At 44.4% G+C, this 21644-nt stretch overlaps 1 long non-coding RNA gene across 1 annotated transcript in view; it reads right to left on the reverse strand.

Annotated features, from left to right (window-relative positions):
- Positions 1–1530: 1530 nt before the first annotated feature.
- The window catches only part of LOC145720635 (uncharacterized), a 24275-nt gene continuing 4161 nt past the window's right edge, over positions 1531–21644 (reverse strand). The window contains exons 2-3 of the long non-coding RNA XR_014143754.1: positions 18210–18284; positions 1531–1712 (exon numbers count right to left, since the gene is read on the reverse strand). This is a non-coding gene — a long non-coding RNA (uncharacterized LOC145720635). The remainder of the gene's footprint in view (positions 1713–18209; positions 18285–21644) is intronic.

Raw genomic sequence — 21644 nt, forward strand, 5'->3', positions numbered from 1 at the left:
GTCACCCCTAAAAAAATTAACAATCCTTAATATCATCAAATATCAAAGGTTACTCCCTCTTAGCTTCCTTTGCTGGCTCCCCTCCTCTACCCGACCTCTAAATGTTGGAGTCTCAGGCTGTGTCCTCTGTTCTTTTCTCTTTTTGTGCTCCTTCCCTAGGTGATCTCATCCAGTCATAGAGCTTTGAATGTCAGCTATATGTTTATGACTCTCCTGAGTTCCAGTTTTCTGTGGTTGATGGCTTAACTTAAATTTCTAATGAGAACATCAATTTTGATGTGACAGAACAGGATCTTTGATTCTTTCTCCACCCACCCCTACCCCAAAACCTTCTCAACTTCCAGCTTTACCCATCCTAATAAATGACACTACCATCTGTATTTTTTGCTCAGTTAAGAATCTGGCAGTTATCCTTGATTTCTTGATTTCACTTCTAACTGATGTAGGGTCTACTATTTGGCTCCAGTGTTTTCTCTTCTTCCACAGTATAGAACTTTTGCTGGGCACACATGCACCCAGAATAAAGATGGCACTTCTCCACTTCCTTTGCACCTAATTGTGGCCCTAGGACTTGGTTCTGACCAATTGGATGTAAATGGAAGTGTCAAGGGACCACTTTTTGTCTCTCCTTTGTCACTTTCTCTATTTTGATGTCTTGAAGGAAGAGGCTGCTTTGGGGATGAGGGTCACACCCTAAGATGCCCTAATAGTGAGTTGTTAGTATGTGGATCATTCAGGGTCTAGTCTGGAGATAGAATTTTTTTTTTTTTAAGATTGTATTTATTTATTTGAGAGAGAGAGTGTGAGAGTGCGCGAGCAAGGAAGGGGAGGGGCAGAGGGAGAGGGAGAAGCAGGCTCCCCGCTGAGCAGGGAGCCGGATGCGGGGCTTGATCTCAGGACCCTAGGATCATGACCTGAGCTGAAGGCAGACGCTTAACGACTGAGCCACCCAGGTGTCTCTCAAGATAGAATTTAAAGAGGCAAAGTTTAATATAAGGAATTAATAACTATTTGTAGGAGATTGGGTACTAAAAGGGGATAAAAGAAAACTCTAAAGAATACTTGAGGGCTAAGCAAGAGTAGCCAAGAAGGAACAAATTCAAAAGGGGGGACGGGCTCAGAAGTTGTTAGAAAAGGTATGCCAAATCCCACTAGAAGTGAAATTTGCTTAGGCCAGTTACCTTAGAGGAGATTCACAGCCAGTGGATTAGAACTAGCAGGTGGGAAACTGTGGGCCAAAACTGGACAGTGATGGCCATGGGATGCCCCATATACATGCCACTGGGAAGTTACCTTGTATGCGCAAGAGGAAGAGAAAGAGAACCATAACCAAGAAGAGAAGCTCCTTTTTCCTCTCATATCCCTATAGTACCATCTACTGACAAAGCAAACATAAGGCCAACCAGCAAAGGAAAAATGTTTACAAAATCCAGCTCCAGTGCCACAAACAAGGCCATGAAGAATGGAACTGGAGTGAAGAAGCAAAATCTGTATTGGTTTGCTAGGCTGCCACAACACAGACCAGGAGGCTTAACCAACAGACATTTATTTTCTCACGGTACTGGAGGCTAGAATTCTAAGATCAAGAAGTCAGCAGATTTGCTTTCTCCTGAGGCCTCTTGTTGGCTTGCAGATGGTTCCCTTCTTGCTGTGTCCTCATGTGGTCTTTTCTCTCTGCACGCACACATGTGTCCGCTGGGGTCTTTTCGCTTCTGAAGATATCAGTCATATCGCATTAGAGCTCCACAATTATGACCGCACTTAACTTATCTCTTTAAGCCTTGTCTCCAAATATAGTCATATTGGGGGTTGGGGTTTCAACATATGAATCTGGGAAGAACACAATTCAGTCCAAAACTCTCTACCCTTTGGACCCCCAAATGTATGTCTTTCTCACATGCAAAATACATTGCTCCCATCCTAACAGCCCCCACAGTCTTAACCCATTTCAGCCTCAACTCCAAGTTCAGAGTCTGCTCTAGACAGCATCTAAATCAGGCATAAGTGATACCCAAGGTACGATTCATTCTGAGGCAAAATTCCTCCCGTGAAACCAAGCAACCTATGTGGGACTTGATCCCAGGACCCTGAGATCATGACCTGAGCGAGGGCAGATGCTTAACCCACTAAGCCACCCAAGTGCCCCGGAAGTCATCATTTTACAGCTGAGGAATACGAAATGTCAACGGACTCCCTGACCCACCCAATGAGGCAGAATCAAGACTAGAGCCTGCCTGAGCATTTTCACTCATATTTTTCTTTTATTTGCAAAGCGTCTTTTAGATTGCTGAACTCAGTTTTACACAACTGACTCCAATTGGTCTAAAAGTAATCCCATGCTCCTTGCCAGAGATTGGTTTAGAAACTCAGGCCCAAGCCAGTGAACACAAGGCATTCAAATAGTCACAGGTACTGGTTCACACATGGACAGGTGATAAAAATCTCAGGTTCATGAGATGTGAGAGGAAGTTGGTCAAAGGATTCTGGGAAAGTTTCCTCACTCTTCACAGAGGACCATAGGAAGAGATCCTGGATATTGTCCTAGGTGGCTGTGAGACACACAGTTCTCCTAGCCATCATGATACCAGGTTGAGGATGAATCTGACATCTGGAGGAAGAAAAAGCCAAGAGAATCTCAGAGAAATGGAACAAGAACACTGATTGAATTGTGCTTGGTCCCACCAACCTCTGGTGTTTTTCAGTAGCATGAGTTACTGAATCTATATTGTTCAAGCTGAAGAGGAAAATTACCCAGAGCAGGCCCAGGCTGGCAGGCCCCAGAAGATGGAAAGTTACTAGAAATAGCAAGGGATAACCAGAAGCCCTGCTGGGAGCAAGAAATAACCAGCCCTTTCTGCTTCTGTAAACAGGCTTCCCACCACAAGCTCCCTGCACTAACCGCTATTCCCACCTAAAGCAACCTCCCCGCCAAACTTAAACCCACCTACTAGCAGTCAGCATAGCTCTTGGAACCTGACTCCCTGCACTCCCCTATAAAAGCACTATAACCCCGCTGCCCGGGGCCAGAATTTCTCGAGTGCAACCTCGTCTGGGTCCGCTGATATAAAATAAACCCGAGTTCACCTACTTCTCTGAGTGTCGCTTGCTTTCTCACCGGTCTGATTTTTATTTTCTGCAACAAAGCCACTTTGATTTGGGTTTTCTGTAACTTTAAGCTGAAAGTATCCTACCTGATAGAGAGGCTCAGTTGCCTTATCTGAAAAATGGGTATAATAATATCTACTTTATGAAATTGTTATGATCATTAAGTTAAATAATGTATATAAAGTATTTATAATTTATAGTATAATGTCACATCATAAACTCAAACCAACTATTATTATTACTCTTATTGCCAGGTATTTTGACAAAATGAACAGTTATGGAGTTAAATAAACTTGGCAATCCAAGAGTGGGATGTCCACTTTCCAAATATAAAACTGTATGGAGGCATGGGGATGTGGGGGGGTGGGGGGAAGAATGTCCAATAATTCTGGATTAAAACATAAATTGTTATTTTCATATCTCTGTCTCTCTGTCTCTCTTTTTAGTATCCCTTTACCAACCTCTCCCTATTTCTATCTCACCCCAGCCCCTGGCAACCAATAAATCAGAAGCCTGGCAGCAGCTTTGAAAGTATGCAGATAAACTTCTCTTTCAGGAAGAGACAGAGATGGCCATTCTGCCTGCTCTCTCTGCATTGAGCCCCGGGGCATAAAGCTGTGGTGAGTGTTCACAGGGCCCTTAAGATCTGCCTCTTTGTTTGCTATAATTTTGCAGGTCTCAGACACAAGCACATTGGATTTCAAAGTCAAGTATTTCAAGATCCAGTTCCTGTACTGGGAGTCTTCACAGTTGGGGCACTAGATGTGGAATCCAAACACCTCACTCTTCCCCAAATAGCAGAAAGTTATGACTTCCCTCCTAGTTGTATGATGTGTGTTGGGAGTAGCGTTTATGGTAAGGGTGTGTCTCAGCCTTTCGTACCCATTTTGATGTGGGTATTTTCTCGTTCTTCTGATGTGTACAAGTCACTCGGCTAGTGTCTAGATCTCCCTCAGAGGGACGCTGAGTAACTGACCATTCAGTGTATGCACAGGAGAGGGCACTCAGAAGCCTTCTAGGTTCCCATCTTGGTTGCCTCCAATTCCCCTTAAAAGCCTTCTTTGACTTTTCAGTAAAGTAGGGGGGTAAGCATCTCGTTTGCTGATGAAGATAGATGAAAAATCTTCACTTTTTAAAATAAGATTTTATTTATTTATTTGAGAGAGAGAAAGACAGCAAGAGAGGGAACACAAACAGGGGGAGTGGCAGAGGGAGAAGCAGGCTCTCTGCTGAGCAGGGAGCCCGATGTGGGGCTTGAGCCCAGGACCCTGGGATCATGACCTGAGCCAAAGGCAGACGCTTAACTGACTGAGCCACCCAGGCATCCCTTCCTTTTTTTTTTTTAAATTGAATTACATATTGAGGAACAAGACAAGAAAGAGTATTGGGTGGGGTAAGAATAAATGATCTCTGCCTAATTCCATCAAGCCTTGAGATTAACTGAAATATTACATCTTGCCAATAGACACCGAAGCTGTCCCTTCCAGCTCTGTCCTTTCCTACCCCCTTTTCCTTTCCAACCTCCTTACTCCCAATATAGCTGTCAAATCCCTTAGATTTATTCATTAACAATGCACAGGGCATGTAAGCTTCTCTTATAGCATCCTTAACAACATCATAAACCGCAGGTTTGGCTAAGTTTGAGGACTGAAGACTCGAGTAAATGTGTACAGAGGGGTTTATCTAAGCAGTGAGGCAGGGGCGCCTGGGTGGCTCAGTCAGTTATGCGTCTGCCTTCAGCTAGGGTCATGATCCCAGGGTCCTGGGATGGACATCGGGCTCCCTGCTCAGCAGAGAGTCTGCTTCTCCCTCTCCCTCTGCCTGCCGCTCTGCCTACTTGTGATTCCTCTCTCTCTCTCTGTCAAATAAATAAATACAATCTTTAAAAAATAAATAAAAAATAAATAAACAGTAAGGAAATACAAATTACCATGATTACAGAAAGTCAAGATAGAAGGAAAATTACAGGTTACCTCCCCTTCCTCCACAGCACAATTTCCTTTCGTGCTCCCTCACATTTGTTGACCCATCTAGTGCTAAATGCTTCACGGGTGGCATTTCAGTCTTTTCCAGGAGCCTGAAAATGGCACTTAACAGTCCACAAATATTTTCCCAACATTCAATCTTATTTTGCACAAAACATGGAGGTCAATGCCTTATCCCATTCACACCCTTCCTCTGTTCACATCCTTCATGGTCTCTGACCTGAAGACTTCCTCCCCAGGAGCCCATCAAGATAGAAACAATTTTTCATATTTCCAAAAGGCAAACGGAAACTGTACACTTGGGCCTCATACGATAAAACGTCCCTCACCTCACTAAACAAGGTTAATGGCCAGCCATGATCTCTGTGGGTATTGTGCAGGCTGGTGGCTGCCGTAATTTGAGCACCAGCTCAAAGCTTTCCCTGTATTGTTCCTAATCCTTATGTAATACAAGTTTCACTGAGCCCTGTTCCCACCTATTAATGCAGGGCCACAATCTTGAGTAAAGGGCCCCCAAGGTATTTCCTGATTCCCCAGGGGGTGTCTCACAGAGATTCAAGTCTCATTAGCTGCCATTTCCAGTCTCTTCACCTGCGCCCTGCTCCCTTTGCTGGTCACTGTCACATCCTCACGGCCAGCTGCCCCCGTGGACGCTTCTGTCACTTCCCACTTCCCGTCAGAAACAGCTACCAGGCGCTGGAGGCTTGGAGGTGCTGAGCAGTGTGGTAGGCTTTGGCAAAGATGCAGAGAACATGTCTGTCTCCAACCTCTATTAGAGGGATACCAGATGACACTGTTCATACCCCAATATCTTCAAGCTTTTCAGTGAAATTGCCTCCTGTTGGAACTTAGTGTCCACTTCCCCTCCAGTCCTGCCTTCATCCCCATCATTCCATCAGACCCAGACATAGGAGGCAAAGTCACGGGACAACACAGCACTGTAATGGGAATTTTGTCTCGTTCCCTGGGACGGAGACTTTGTGCCTGGGGGCAGGCTTACCCTGCCTGGTTCTCAGGCTTACCCTGCCTGGTTCTATCTGAGGAGGCTCGCTGAGCCCTCTTGCAAATCAAACCTGTAATGGGCCTGTCCTACCAGGCCTCCAAACACATTCAACATGTTCTGACCCTCGGTGATGGATGGGACCCTGCTCTCTTCTTTGGTCGGTCCTATTGCTCTCTCCTCATAAAACTGAGGGTTGGGCGGACTAAGAGATTTTCCCAAGGCTCCACAGTGATGCCTTGACTAATTTTAAAAATAAATTTGTTAATTACTATATACAGTTTTGTAGTAAAAGATTTGAAAACCGGTGACTTGGGACACTGAAGTACTGGGTGGGAGTTAAAGAGATCTGGGGATTGGTATAATTGGGGAGAACGGTTCTAACACCAGTGTTGCCATAATCACACAGGTAGGCCTCTGTTGACTCCAAACCTCTGCCATGCTCAAAGATACTATGAAGATACTTGCATAAACTGCTGTTTTTCTCTTCATTTTCAGCACAAACCCACTGCTATAAGGGATAGCATGAGACATGTGGTTTGGGGCTGAAGATTAGGATGTACACTTGGCATTGAAGCACACCTCCCCATATCCTGGCTGGAACGAAGGAAGTGATTGCTCTCAGGCAGCCTGTGAGGGCCAAAGCAGTCCACGGTTCCAGGCTCTTCTTGGATATAATAGCATGGGAAACGGAGCAAACCTCATCAGTCTGCTGCTCATGGGAAGGCAATGAAACACAGATGAATAAAAACAAAACAAAACAAAACAAAACAAAACAAAACAAACCTCCAGATGAAGAATGTTCAAGCCACAAAGCAAGGTCAATTATTCAAAATCTTTGTGACTATACTAGTCAAACATGTTGATTGCAAAGAATAAAAGCCAGCTTTACAAGCTTAAGCAGAAGGGGAATCTGCTAGAAAACTGCTGGGGAGCTGGGGAAACGGTTAGGGAGGCCGAAGGCCCAGGTTTAGAAGAAGGCAAAGAACGAAGGGAACCAGGCCACGGACCCTGCGGGGTCATGCCTCAAGACAGCCTGGTGGGGGCGCTGTTGCTGCTGTCCCTGCACGGACAACGCTGCCCCAGGACCCTAGCAGCGGCCTCGTCATTGCTGGACACTGGCCTCCTCCACTGCCACCACGGCCATGGAGCCCATGGACAAAAGGGGCCACTGATTCTGAGCTGTCCTCGCTTGCGCTCACACCTCACTCCAAACTGGAAGCCCTTGGAAGAGCCCACCGCGGGCCTCACGCCCCTTCTGAGGCTGCTGAGGGCCAGGAAAAACAATCACCTGTCTTTTCAACTTACCTGATGCCCAGCAAAGTCACCCAGTGGTGGGTGGTTTCAGATAATAGGAACCCTCCGTACCAGTCGGCTTGGACTGTCACAGCAAAATACCACGGACTGGAAGGCCGAAGCTACAGAAATTTATTTTCTCACAGTTCTGGAAGTTGGAAGTCCAAGATCCAAGTGTGGGCAGGCTTGTTTCTCCTGAGGCCTCTCACCTTCGAGCCAGCCTGTCCTCAGGTGGTCTTTCTTTTGTGAGGTGCCTCCTGGGCTCTCTCTTTGTGCGTCCAAATTTCCTCATGTTCAAAAGGGCACCAGTTAAATTGGATTAGGACACATCCTTAGGGTCTCCTTGTAACTTAATCACCTCTTGAAAGGCCCTTTCTCCAAATACATCGCATTCTAAGGTCCTGAGGGTTAGAGCTTCAACATATGGTGGGGGCAGGGGGGCACAACTGAGCCCAGAGCACTCTCCCAAATGGAAAATGTCGACCCCAGTGAGTAAGAACAGAGATAGCGAATGTGTGTTCAAATACAGAAGGACTAACTTAGTAGAAAAGTTCCAGCGGAAACCTGCAGTTAGCAAGTGTAATCAGGAGGCAGGTGTTCTAAGCCCTTGCTTCTTAGTCCCGTGGGCCAGCAGCAGGTCATCACCTGGGAGCATCACCTAGCAGCTCCCCGCTGCCCCTTGCAGTCAGTCCCTGCCCTGTCGCCACATCCCAGCTGATCTTTTGCCATCACATGTGGAGACACGCTGCTCTAGGCACTACTTTAAGTAAGAAAATTTGCTTGCAGCAGATGAGAGGGGCTGGGTCCACGTGCCTCAGTGGCTCTGCCTGCATCCTGATGCAGAAAAGGGACCGAGCGGCAACAGGCCTCCAGCTTAAGGCCCGGCCACTGGCGGGAGCAAGCTGAGGAAGGCCTCAGGCAGGGCTTCCTATCACAAAGTTGGCAGCAACCCTCTCCAGTCTGTTTCCTGACTTGGGAGGGCAAACCGGTTAGTATTTTGACACTTACGTTTAATATCTGTGTAGTGGACTCTGAGAGACTTTCCACCACTTCCTTGTGGGGAGTGGGGGAGGTTTCAAGCTCTTTCTGGCTCCGCGTTCTCACGGGAAGGTGGGGATGATAGTCTGTCTCCTGAGGCTGCATGAAGATTGGATGGGTCAGCCTTCACAGAGTGTGAGAACAATGTCTGGCACCTAGTAAGTTGGCTCTTACTATTGTTATTATTTCAGGAAAGGTAAAAGAGGTCCTATGACCTCCTCTTTGGCTTTCTCTTGTCCATAGGAGTTAACATTCAACCAGAGAATTTATTCCCTATGATCCATTTGCGTACCTAAAATTTTTGCCAGAATTTAAATTATTCACACAAGTATTTTCAAACCGTACACGCTTCTCTGGCTTTAGGGCCAGTTTCTGAAGCTGTTCCAATCTGGCTGGTGAATACATCTGCATGTAAAAGTTGAGTTACTGAAATCAAATAGTCAACTTGTAGCCCAAGGAAAGGGAGAGAAGGGAGCCTTACTCCTTCCATAGAGGAAAGCACAAAAGGAGCCCACTCTGACTAGGGAAAAACAATGCAGAGCATTTTATACTTCCCTTGCAGAGTGAAGGTGTGTCTTCCTTGACAGGAAGAGAAAGAGAATAAGAGACCTTAGAGCAGGAAGCCAAAGGAAAAAGACACACATTCTTGCTACGTAAGTATACCAGAAAGGCAAACAATTGGCCCACGTTGGTTGGCGTGGAAGCTGCCAGTCAGTCCTCCCCGCAAGAGAGAAGGAAACCCGAAGACCACAAAATACAAAGTCGGTCCTGGAGAGGCCATCACACCCTGCCTGAAGCTTAGGGAGTCAGCTGAGGAGAAGAAGCCCACAAGCCCTGCATCCTGGTCTCTGCCACATGACGGAAAGAACTGTCCACATTCAAATCCAAATTGCATGGCATAAGAGAAATGTTTGGTAGGGTTTTTGTTTTGTTTTGTGTTGCCTTGTACTCTGAAACCTCAGTAAGGCAAATCCATGGCCAGAGGCTCTGGGAGTTGTGGAAGGTAGCCCCAAAGGCTAGGGTCCTTTCAGCAAGGATGGGTCTGGATCTGGGGACTCCTCACTGTGAGAATAGGCTCTGCCTTTTCAAAAATAGGTTGGGGTGGCACCTGGGTGGCTCAGTCAGTTAAATGTCTGACTCTTGATTTTGGCTCAGGTCATGATCTCAGGGTCATGAGATCGAGCCCTGCATCGGAGTCTGTGCTGGGCGTGGAGCCTGCTTGAGATTTTCCCTCTCCCTCTCCCTCTGCCCGTCCCTGCCCCTCTCTCTCCCTCCAAAAAAAAAAAAAAAAAAAAAAAGGTGGGATCCCTCCCTATCTAGTATAATTTGTCATTGTAGACTTCCAAGGAAATGACTAGTCCTCAATGTCTCAATCGTCTTCTCTGGAACTTTTGAGATTTGTCTTTTTTTACACTGCTTTCCTTAGAAATCCGCCTTGGTGTCCAGCTCGGGAAGTGAACAAAATTCTCTATTTTGAAGCCTAGTGGATTAGCTTTGGAATAGAAAAATAGCTTTGGCACTTGATGCCACAACGTTGGTTCCAGCCATTATGCCTTTTTTTGTTATTTACTGACTTTGATGGCAGATGATAGAAGAAAGAAAAATTGAACTTCACAGAAGGTGACATGAGGCCAGTATCGTCTGCCTGGAATATTCTCCTCATTGCATACTTGATTTTTTTCTCATCCTTTAGACCTCAGTTTAAATATCACCTGCCCAGAGAGCCTTCCCAATCACCTATCTACTGTGGATACCTCCTGTGACGGGTAACGGCTGGGCCATGGTCCCCAGATGCAGTCAAACACTATTCCCAATGTTCTTCTGAAGGTGTTTTTGAATGAGATTTACATTTACATCAATAGGCTTTGAGTAAAGCACATTGCCCTCGCTAATGTGGGTGGGCCTCATCCAATTAGTTAAAGGCATGAATAGAACAAAAGGCTGACCTCTCCTGGGCAAGAGGGAATTCTGCCAGCAGACAGCTTTTGGACTTCACCTGCAACATCAGCTCTTTCTGGTTCTACAGCCGACTGCCTTTGAACTCAAACTGTAGTTCTTACTTGAGTGTCCAGCCTGCTGGCCTCCCCCATCAGATGTTGGACTCACCAAGCCTTCACAGTTGTGAGCCAATTCCTTAAAATAAATCTCTGTCTCTCTATATAAACATTTGCCTCTCTAGAGAACCCTGACTAATACACCATGCACGTACACATCATTATCCCTTTCCTCAGTCTTTGTTCACGTCCTTCAGAGGCTCGTTCCAAAGTACAGCCATTTAATTCATTGTTTCACCTATTTCTGTAGCGTCTTTACTGAATGTGAATTCCATGAGGGCCAGGCAGACTGGCCTTGTTCTCCCTGTGTCTGAGAAGCCCTGGGCACATAGTAGATGCTAGTGAATCTTGGTTAAATGACAGAATGGCTAAGGTTCTGCAATAGACTATGGGCTGGCGCACTCCCGTATGCAAACCCCAGTTTTAACATGTGTGAGAACATTGTGTTAAAAATGCTCACAACCACAATAAGACACCCACTAGGAGGGCTGGAAGCGCACACACACAAAAACAGACAATAACAAGATTTGGCAAGGATGTGGAAAGGTAAGAACTCTCGTACTTTGCTGGCAGGAACAGTGCAGCTACTGTGAAAAACAATTTCACAATCCCTTAGCAAATTAAAAGTAGGGTTACCCTATGACCCAAGAATTTCACTTCTAGAAGTGAAGGGAAATGAAAACCTGTTCCCAATAAAACTTCTGCACCAATCTTCACAGCAACACTATTCTTAATGGTCAAAAGTGGGAAGTCACCCAGATGTCCATCAGCTGATGAATGGATAAGCAAAATAGTATGTCCATACAATAGGATATTATCTGGTAATTGAAAGGGATGAAGTACTAATACATGTTATGATGCCGATGAACCTTGAAAATATTATGCTAGTGAAGGAAGCCAGACACATGAGGCCACTTATTCTATGTTCTGTTTCTATGAAAGGCCCATAATAGGCAAATCCATAGAGACAGAAAGCAGATTAGTGGTTGCCAGGAGCTGGGGGTATGGGGAAATGGGAAGTGACTGCTAATGAGTATGGGGATTCTTTTGGGGGTGATAAAAGTGTTCTGGAGTTAGTGATGATAGTTGCACAACCCTGTATACATACTAAAGGCCACTGAATTGTACACTTCTAAGTGGTGAGCTTTATGGTATGTAAATTATATATATTTATTTTTTTAACGCAAAAAAAAATGCTCTCAAGAGGTGAGCTCTCATGGGCTAGCAATGGTGCAGATTGCAGCCTCAAGCTGAGAGGAGCATACAGCATTCCAACCACTCCCCTGAGAACCTGCACTGTGTGAGCAAGGACATTGTTAAATGAGGGTCATATTTATAATATGAACTCAAACTGTAGTTCTTACTTGAGTGTCCAGCCTGCTGGCCTCCCCCATCAGATGTTGGACTCACCAAGCCTTCACAGTTGTGAGCCAATTCCTTAAAATAAATCTCTGTCTCTCTATATAAACATTAATATTACTATCCTGAGGATAGTAATATTAATACTGTTCTCTATTTTTCTTTTTGGCATATAAATATGCTTGTAGGTGATTTATCATTCTTAAAACTCAGCCATTATTTAAGAATCTGGAGACGTAGCCCCTTTCAAAACCATGTGTCAAAACCCACTATTTAGAGGCGCCTGGGTGGCTCAGTCGTTAAGCGTCTGCCTTCGGCTCAGGTCATGATCCCAGGGTCCTGGGATCGAGTCCCACATCGGGCTCCCTGCTCAGTGGGGAGCCTGCTTCTCCCTCTCCCACTCCCCCTGCTTGTGTTTCTTCTCTCGCTGTGCCTCTCTCCGTCAAATAAATAAATAAAAATCTTTAAAAAAAACACACAACACTATTTAGTACCTGCAGTGTCAAACATGGCTAGTATGAAATGATACTTTTGGCTACCATAAAAAATAAAATAAAACTCCCCATATGTCAGCTTCCTGGAGGAGCACTGTAGACAGTCATTTATCATGAGTCCAATCTCAACCACAAAAGCCAGAGTCCCTTCTTGTCACCACCCTCTCAGCCATGTGCTCTGTCTACTTCTGATTTCACTTCCGTCACGGACATTGCTCTGTGGTAGCATGTCTGTTGTTGAGGATACACTGAGTGGGAGACACACTCCTGGGTGGTGGGGCAACCCGCAAAAGAACCCATCAGCACCTCACACCCCAGAGTCACCTGCCCACTCTTGGGGAGATCCTGGTGAAAGGCAAGAGAGTTACTCTGCAAAGAATGTGCTAGACCACATCTCACACCCACACAGAAGGCCGCATATGCTTGGGGTACCTGCTCCTTTCACTGTGAATTTCAGAAGAAAGTACAGTGGATCACATTGGAGCCCCTTCCTCCCCTGGGAAAACCAAGTGCAAGCAAGGTATTAGGAATATTCCCTCCAACGAGGAGCATGGCTTAGCCTAGTAAACTGCAGCCGACTTCTGAGTAAACGCTCATAAAGTCTACTTTTGCCAGATCTAGGACAAACAGCACGTGGTCAGAAGACTGTGTTCTTTAAAAATAAAAATCAACCAATCGACTGCAGCTTTTCACTACCTGAAAATGAAAAGTAGGCACTAAAATCTCATTTTGAATCTACCCGGAAGCAATCACTGGAAGGCCGAGGTTTATCAAGCAAACTCATCTTGGGTCATCTTCTGAACTGTTAACAGGGCTGTGGGTACCAGGAATAGTGCATGGGAGGACCAACCATATTTGCAGGAAGTTTCCCCCCAAATTAAATGAGTAGAAATAGATCTGGTTTACTAGATCAGTTCCTCCCATCAGTCCTCTGATGATGATTAACAGCTTCCACGGAAAGGGCAGCGGGAGTCAGTGTGGTCAGTACAAAACCATGAATATGGCAAATTCTGAGTGTGGTAACAAAGTAACAGACATAAGGGGCCAGTGAGTCAGAAATGTTTGAGTTAGAAATCAAATTCTCAGGGCATGTGGATGACTCAGTGGGTTAAGCAGCCGACTCTTGATCTTGGCTCAGGTCATGATCTCAGGGTCGTGAGACTGAGCCCCATATGGGGCTCCGTGCCTGGTATGGAGTAGGCTTGAGATTCTCTCTCTCCCTCTCCCTCTGCCCCTCCCCCCATCATTCTCTCTCTCTCTCTCTCTCTTTCTCTCTCTCTCAAATAAATAAATCTTAAAAAAAAAAAAAGAAAAGAAAAGAAATTGGATTCTCGGCCCAATGGGCCTAATCAACAGGTGCCTCCTAAAGTGAAATCCTGAATCTCATCACCAGGAAACATCAGCCAAACTCAAACTGGGGACAGTCTACAAACTCATTGTCCTAAACTCCTAAAAAAGGTCAATGTCATGAAATACAAAGACAGACTCAGGAACAGTTGTAGATTAAAAGGAAACTAAAGAAATGTGACAAATGGCTTGGATTTTCTTTCGTTGTAAGTATATTTTTGGGTCAATTGACAAAATACGTATAAGGTCTATACATTAGAGAATATTTTATCAAGGTTAATTTCCTGGTTTTGACAATTGTCCTGTGCTTTTGTAAGAAAATTCCTTGAGTTGAGAAAAGATACACTGAAATATTTAAGAATGAAGAGATACCATGTCTGTGTCTTACTCTTAAATGATCCGCAAAAATAATGAGAGAGAAAGAAGACAGAGGAGGCTTTCTTCATGAACAAAATCAAGATTCTGCTTGCAAGGAGAATGGGAAGAATGGATGTTGGACCTCAAAATAAGCACACAGATCTTAATAAGGCGGGCTTTTATTGCTGAAAAATCACTGGGCAAATTCTACCCTAAACTATTAAAACATGCAATTATACGAAACAGAACATGAAGTGAAATTTTTCCCATGTCCTGGAATTAACCAGAGGCATTAAGCACCCCACATTCAGAGAACTGCCATCAGTTGGGGTTATCTCTTCATCTCAGGGCCTATGAGAGGCACCAGTTCAGAGCCAATCCTACTTTCCCACTCCACCCCACACACCCAGTGACCATAAGAAAAAGTTTAAGAGGTAAAGGAGTCCTCGGCTTTTTAACTAATACAGTGTCTATGAAAAGAAGCTATTTCCTTTCATTCTCTAAAACCAAGTGTAAGACCCCAGGAGAATCAGCAATAAAGGTTGGGGAAGACTACAAGAGGGGGAGAATTTTATTTTATTCCCTGGTTGAACATCTACTTATCTAGTAGTGGTCTAATCTGCCTGTTAGTTGAGCAAGAGGAAGAGAAACTTCAGGATAATGGCAAGATGGAGGGAAGTTCTCCGCAGTGGAATAGTTCATATACCATTTGACAAAACAAAGATATGTATGTTTCCAATAGGTCAAGCAGACTTCAGTGAAAAGAACTAGGGTTAGGTCACATTGCTGATACCAGATCAAAGACAGTTAACCTGAAGGGAATAATAATGCCAGGATCAAGAGGTATGGGGTGGAGCATCTTTGGTATGGACAGGGGCAGTAAGATGGGGGGAAGGAGAAACCAGTACAATTTACAGAGCCATGTGGTCTGGAATGCTGCCTATTAAATCAAATCTGATCTTGTCAGGGGAATCAAACCTGCTCTCAACCACACTTGTACAAACCACATTTAACCTCATAAACCCCAAGAACCAAAACAGGCCTAGTTAGTACTAGGAGGGTGAGGGGGAAAAAGGTTAGAACAACTTTTGAGGTAGAAGTTTGGAAATGAACAGGGATAAGCCTTAAATATCAAAATGAGACTGTTCTAAAATAAGAATGCCTAAAGAATTATAAAATTTGACAAAGATATCAATAATGAATGAGCTACTCATTGGTAAAGTTTGACAAGTCCGGTTGGACAAAATTATTAGATAAAAATCTGAAACATTTTCTGTTTTAATCACATGAGTTTAGAAGGCTAAATAAACTGGTTATATATAGAAACATTTTAAAATAGGATAAAACATTGGTCTTGAGCCATAATCTGTGTAGCTGTACCTCACACCCCTCCCTTTCATCGGCTGTGTCCTTGTAGTTGACCAACCAGCAGCGACCCTTCCAGCTACTATGTTAACAGAAGGACAGCCAACTTTCCTAGGAAATTTCACGGGAGTGAAGTCATAAAATCAACATCAAGTGGCCTCTGAGGATGTGTTCTCCAGGGTCTGCTATTGCCCAGTCACCCTGATCAGGAGCTGGTCAGTGAGCTGACACCAAAGCTGACCTTCTGTCCACTGTGTGGTATGATCCCTGTCATGGGGCCACCATATTACTCAAGTCTATTATTGGGGGAAAAGGAAGGAAGGAAAGAAAAAGTAAGCTAAATCTAGCAACAGTCAGAATATGATTTCATTTGCCTTGGGCCTCCTTATCTGAATTTGAGCAGGGTGGTTGAGACAGTTTTGACATATTTCCTGGTTGCAATTCTGATTACCATTATACCTATTATTTCCAAAGAAGACACCACATGGGACAGGGGATGGAAGGAGAGTGCCTGGGTTCAAATGCCAGCAATCCCATCCATGAGCGTTATGACCATGGGAAAATTATTTTATCTCTCTATGCTTCAATTTCCTTATCATAAAAAGGTCATATGTAACCCACTACATTGTTCTGAGACTTAGAAAAGTTATCATATGTGAAACCCTGAGCACAGTGTCTAGCACATCATAAACACTTAAAACATTTTAGCTATTGTTATCATAATAATTATAATTTTATCACTTAAGAAGTATAGGGGCACAAAGTGGGAGTGGGAAGGAGAGTGGACGGAAAGGAGGGGCTGGCTGCAATCAGCACTAAGTGAACAACCAGTACTAGAATGAAGTTGAACCAGCAGCCAAGATCAGCCTGAGGAATTCAACTGAGCCTCCCCACAAGAGGTCCTGGAGTTGATGGAAGGCAAAGACAATGTCTAGCCTGACCCAGAACTGGGGTGTCTGGAGTGGGTAGACCAGAAGGTGCCTGATGAACTCTTACAGCTCCATTTTATTGACTCCAGAGAATACGGAGGCATGCCCCAGACCAAGAGACTCTGGCTTGGCCTGCAGCTCGGACACTTGCCGCGGAGGTTGTGGAAACACCTTGAGGATGGGCAGGCAGCGTGAGCAGGCTGGAGGCTGCCACCCCTCTCCAGCTATTTGGGTCCTAGCAGCCATAGTCATCTCCCGCTGGAAAGCAATGGGCCTTGATGCGACAGCTTAGTAAGCATTCCTTTCTGAACACAAAATTATTTAATCTCACCCATGGGAAATTCAGACACACCATCAGAAATGAGGGGTTGAGGGGCCCTAAATGGGCTCAGTCAGTAGAGCATGCGACTCTCGATCTGAGTCACGAGTTCAAGCCCCATGTTGAGTTCAAGCCCCTTACTAAAAAAAAAAAAAAAAAGAAAAGAAAAGAAAGTAGAAATGAGGGGTTGAGGGTAATCAAAAGTTAAGAATAGGAAATTGGAGGCAATTTGAGAAATGTATTCCAAAGAAGTGCTTTCCTTTTTTTTTTTTTTTTAAAGATTTTATTTATTCATTTGAGAGAGCGAGAATGAGAGAGAGTACATGAGAGGGGGGAGGGTCAGAGGGAGAAGCAGGCTCCTCACTGAGCAGGGAGCCCGATGCGGGACTCGATCCCGGGACTCCAGGATCATGACCTGAGCCGAAGGCAGTTGCTTAACCAACTGAGCCACCCAGGCACCCTCAAAGAAGTGCTTTCCTTAGCTCTACAAAAGGCACACAAACACTCGTGAGGTTAAGTAACACAGTGCTCAACATCTCCAGCCCCACTTTCAGGCAAACCTGGGTTTGACTCTCCATTGTGCCGCTTGGAAGCTGGATATCTCTAGGTGAGTTACCTAACCACCTTAAAATTAGGTTTTCTCCTTTGTAATTGAGGCTGTTGACAGTACCAATCAATCTCAAAGGGTTATTATAAGTATTGAATGAAAGAACTTGGGATGCCTGGGTGGCTCAGTCGGTTAAGTGGCTGCCTTCGGCTCAGGTCATGATCCCAAGGTCCTGGGATCGGGTCCCGTGTCGGGCTCCTTGCACAGGGGGGAGCCTGCTTCTCCATCTTTGGCTCCCTCTGCTTGTGTTCTCTCTCTCTCTGACCAAAAACTAAATAAAAATCTTAAAAAAAAAAATTAAAAATAAATAAATAAATAAAAAGAAAGAACTTACAAAATAAATCGGGCATATATTAGGAACTCAATGTTACCTATTGTCTTAAGTGACCAAGTTTGTCATATTCGTTTCCCACAAAAGAATAAGTGACTTTGAGGGTTTTGCTAAGAAGCCGGGCAAATGCTTTACTCTTTCACAGCCTTTTTCAACATCAGAGTAACTTCCAGATATCCAGCTATAGCTTTCATGTAAATATTTTCCCAATACTGTGTCTACAGAGCGGCCGAGATAAGGAGTTTACCATCTACATGCCCATGATTCCCAATTATATCTCTAGCTTGGACCTCTCCCTGAACTACTATAGATTCCATTATTCAATTTCCTTCTCAACATTTTTACTGGCTGTCTAAAGGACGTCTTAAATTAAACATGTTCCAAATCAAACACCCAATCTTCATACCCCAAGTCTGTTCTTCCTGCAGCCTTTGCCACTTCAGTTAACGAGATCTCTAATCTTCCAAGTACTCACGTGAAAAACCTTGAGACATCCTTGATGCCTCTCTTTTTGACTTCCAATATGTCAGAAACACTTTTCACTCAGATTTCAAAATATGTCAGACCACTTCTCACTACTCTTCTACTACAACTTAGATCAGAGCTAAAAATATCTCTCTTACCTGGTTTGCTGCCATTGCTTCTTAGCTGGGCTTCTTACCTCCACCCTCGATTCTTTCTGTGGGTTGAACTGTGTCCTAAGAAAAGATGTCATAGTCCTAACACCAGTATCTGTAAATGTGACCTTATTTGGATATAAGGTCTTTGCAAACATAATCAAGTTGAGGGGAGGACAGATTGGGGTGGGTCCTAATCTAATGACTGGTGTCCTTATGAGAGAATGATTTAGAGACACAGAGATAAAGGGAAGAAGGCCATGTGGAGATGGAGGCAGGGATTGGAGATATGCTACAAGTCAAGGGACACCAAGGAATGCCCTCAACCATCAGAAATTGGAAGAAGCCAGGAAGGATTCTCCCCCAGAGCCTTTAGAGGGAGCGTGGCCCTCCTGATACCTTGATTTCAGACTTCTAGTCTCCAAAATGGTTAGAAAATAGATTTTTGTTATTTTAAGCCACCCAATTTGTGGTACTTGTTACAGCAGTCCTAGGAAACTGACACACCCCTCTACAGTCTATATCAACATAGACCCAGTAATCCCTTTAAAGGGTGGTTCTAATCTGATCACTCCTTCAGTCGAAACCGTCCAACACCCTCCCTGTCAGTCCTTACAGTTGCTGATAAGGTCTTCTATGATATCTTCCTACCCTCACCTCTTCTACCTCCCCGCCCCCAACCCCGTGATGTCCCCTTGTTTACTCTATCCTAGCTGCTGTTCCTGTTGTTTGTTATACAAACCAAGCATGCTCCCACAGCAGGGCCTCTGCCTCTGCCTTGAAGAAGGCTCCTGCCCAGACGCCCACATGGCTCCTCCCTTACCTGCTTTAAGTCTTTGCTCAGGTGTTACCTTCTTAGTGAAATGTACCTTGACCACCCTGTTTACCCCTGCACTTCCAAACCTTATTACTCTTCCCTATTTTTTCCATCTTGCAAAGTACCTTTTCACATAGCATATATTTTACCAATCTATTTTCTTCTACCCAAGCTAGAATATAAGCTTCACAGGGTGGAGATTTCTAACACATAAAAGGCATTTAGTAAATATTTGTTGAAATAATGAAAATGAATGAATGATTGCGCTGGGACAAAACTGTGGTTCCTTAACAAAAGATATCTTATAAGGGCAGATAACCCTTCTTCCAAAAGCTTGTGAAGACTGAATTCTTTGTTCAGTTTATCTGCAGGCCACATCCCCCATATCTAATTGAAGCTAGGACCTTTCCAAATTAATCAAATGAGGATTAAATGAGAAAAAATGTATGTAAATGCAGCTGACAATGCTCCTGGCACAGAATAAGTGCCTAATAAATTTTCTATCCACTCCCCCCACCACCGATGCAAATGAGTATAGGATTTGATTATCCTGAAGGAGTGGGTGGGGGGCTTCTTTAACATAAGTCCTTCTCCTGACAGGGACAAATGATCTAGGTCTACAGTAGCGCCTGCGCCAGAGACTGCTCTTCCAGACTTGTGGGTAACTGATGACATGCCACCATGCCAACACGATGAAGAGGCAAAACCATAGAAGGAAGTTACAGTGATTCTGGGCTCCGGTAGTGATAAGCTTTTTCAGTCCACTTGGGAATAATTTTTCCTGTTAAGGATGTAGTCCTTGCCCCTCATTGCCCTCTGGTACTTTGTGCTAAAGCACAGCATCAACCAGAGGAAAGAAGCAGTGGTCGTGTTCACCACCCTGCGCTGACACAGTGAATGTAGCTTGACGCAGCTTCCCAGTCTAGGAGCCCCAGCCCTCAGGACTTAATTTTCCAAGTGATGAAGTCACTCCGCAATGGCAGTCATTAGTGGAAGGAGATGTGTATCTCTCTCTCTTTTTTTAAGATTTTATTTATTTATTTGAGAGAGAGAGCACATGAGAGGGGGGAGGGTCAGAAGGAGAAGCAGACTCCCTGCGGAGCAGGGAGCCCGATGCGGGACTCGATCCAGGGACTCCAGGATCATGACCTGAGCCGAAGGCAGTCGCTTAACCAACTGAGCCACCCAGGCGCCCGAGATGTGCATCTTTTAAAGAGCCTGGGTAGCTGCCACTTGTTCCAGTTCCTGTTTCTCTTTTCTCACTCTTTTGCACTGAAATCATATGAGATTTCATAGAATCTTGCTCTGAAGTTCATCTTCCATTGAGTTCAGAGTCGTAATGCCAAAAAAGTATAAAACTATACCACAAAATCCCCAAAGCAGCATCTTCATGAAGCATTTGAGAATTACTAGGAAAATAGAAATTTCAAATTAGAAAGACTTCTCGCTATTATTTATACATTATCTTGTTTCATTCTCTCAAGAGGTAGGTATGGCTGAGGTATAGATGATACAGACTAGGTAAGTTCAGAAAGTGGCACAAGGCCACTGTCTTAGCTCCCTGGCACTGTGATAAAACATTGCCACAAACTTAGTAGTTTGAAACAACAAAAATGCATCCTATCACAGTCTTTGAAGCCAGAAATCTGAAATCAAATTATCAGCAGACTTTGCTTCTGGAGCGTCTTCGGGGAGAATCCTTCCTTGCTCCTTCCTAGCTCCTGGTGGCAGCGCCCATTCTGGCATTGTCTGGCTTGAAGCTGAAGTGCTCCAATCTCTGCCTCCATCGCTGTACGGCCTCTTCCTCTGCGTGTCTCTTTGTGTGTTAAATCTCCCTCTCCTTTCTCTTATTAGGATGACAGTCATTGGATTTGTGTCCCACCCTAAGTCCAAGCTGATGTCATCGCTAGATCTTTAACTTCATTACATCTGTAATGACTCTATTTCCAAATAAGATCACATTCACAGGTACGAGGGTTTAGGACTTGGACATATCTTTTGGGGGATGACACAAGTCAACCTGCTATAGTCACCAAGAAGTGGCAGAGCCAGAACTCAAGCTTGATTCTGATGATAGCATTCCAATTCCATAATGCTTTCCCTAGTGATCCCAAAGGAACTAGGGTGAGCCACTGTGAACTTATAGCTGGCTTGGGAATAAGTGTCTCTTCTGTCATTTTCTTTTCCTAAGAGAAAAGTTTTACTTTAACTTTCCCACAATCTATCTGAAATTGAAAGGAATGTAATCTGAGTCCTTATGAGAATTCCTTGGAAAATGTGTGTAAGGTTATTCCAATGCTAAGCATGTTTTGCACCATCTGTCTTCCTACTAACGTTGAAGCTGTTATTTTTTTTTTTTTAATGTCCCCAATGTTCATCACCCAGCCACCCCATCCCTCCCACCCCCGACCACTCCAGCAACCTTGTTTGTTTCCTGAGATTAAGAATTCCTCCTATCAGTGAGATCATATGATACTTGTCTTTCTCTGATTGACTTATTTCGCTTAGCATAATACCCTCTAGTTCCATCCAGAGCCTTGCAAATGGCAAGATTTCGTTGGGTTTTTTTTGATGGCTGCGTAATATTCCTGTGTGTGTGTGTGTGTGTGTGTGTGTGTGTGTGT

The sequence above is a fragment of the Leptonychotes weddellii genome, chromosome 3 (assembly GCF_054177405.1).
Source record: "Leptonychotes weddellii isolate Sample4059 chromosome 3, ASM5417740v2, whole genome shotgun sequence".
NCBI classification, from domain to species: domain Eukaryota; kingdom Metazoa; phylum Chordata; class Mammalia; order Carnivora; family Phocidae; genus Leptonychotes; species Leptonychotes weddellii.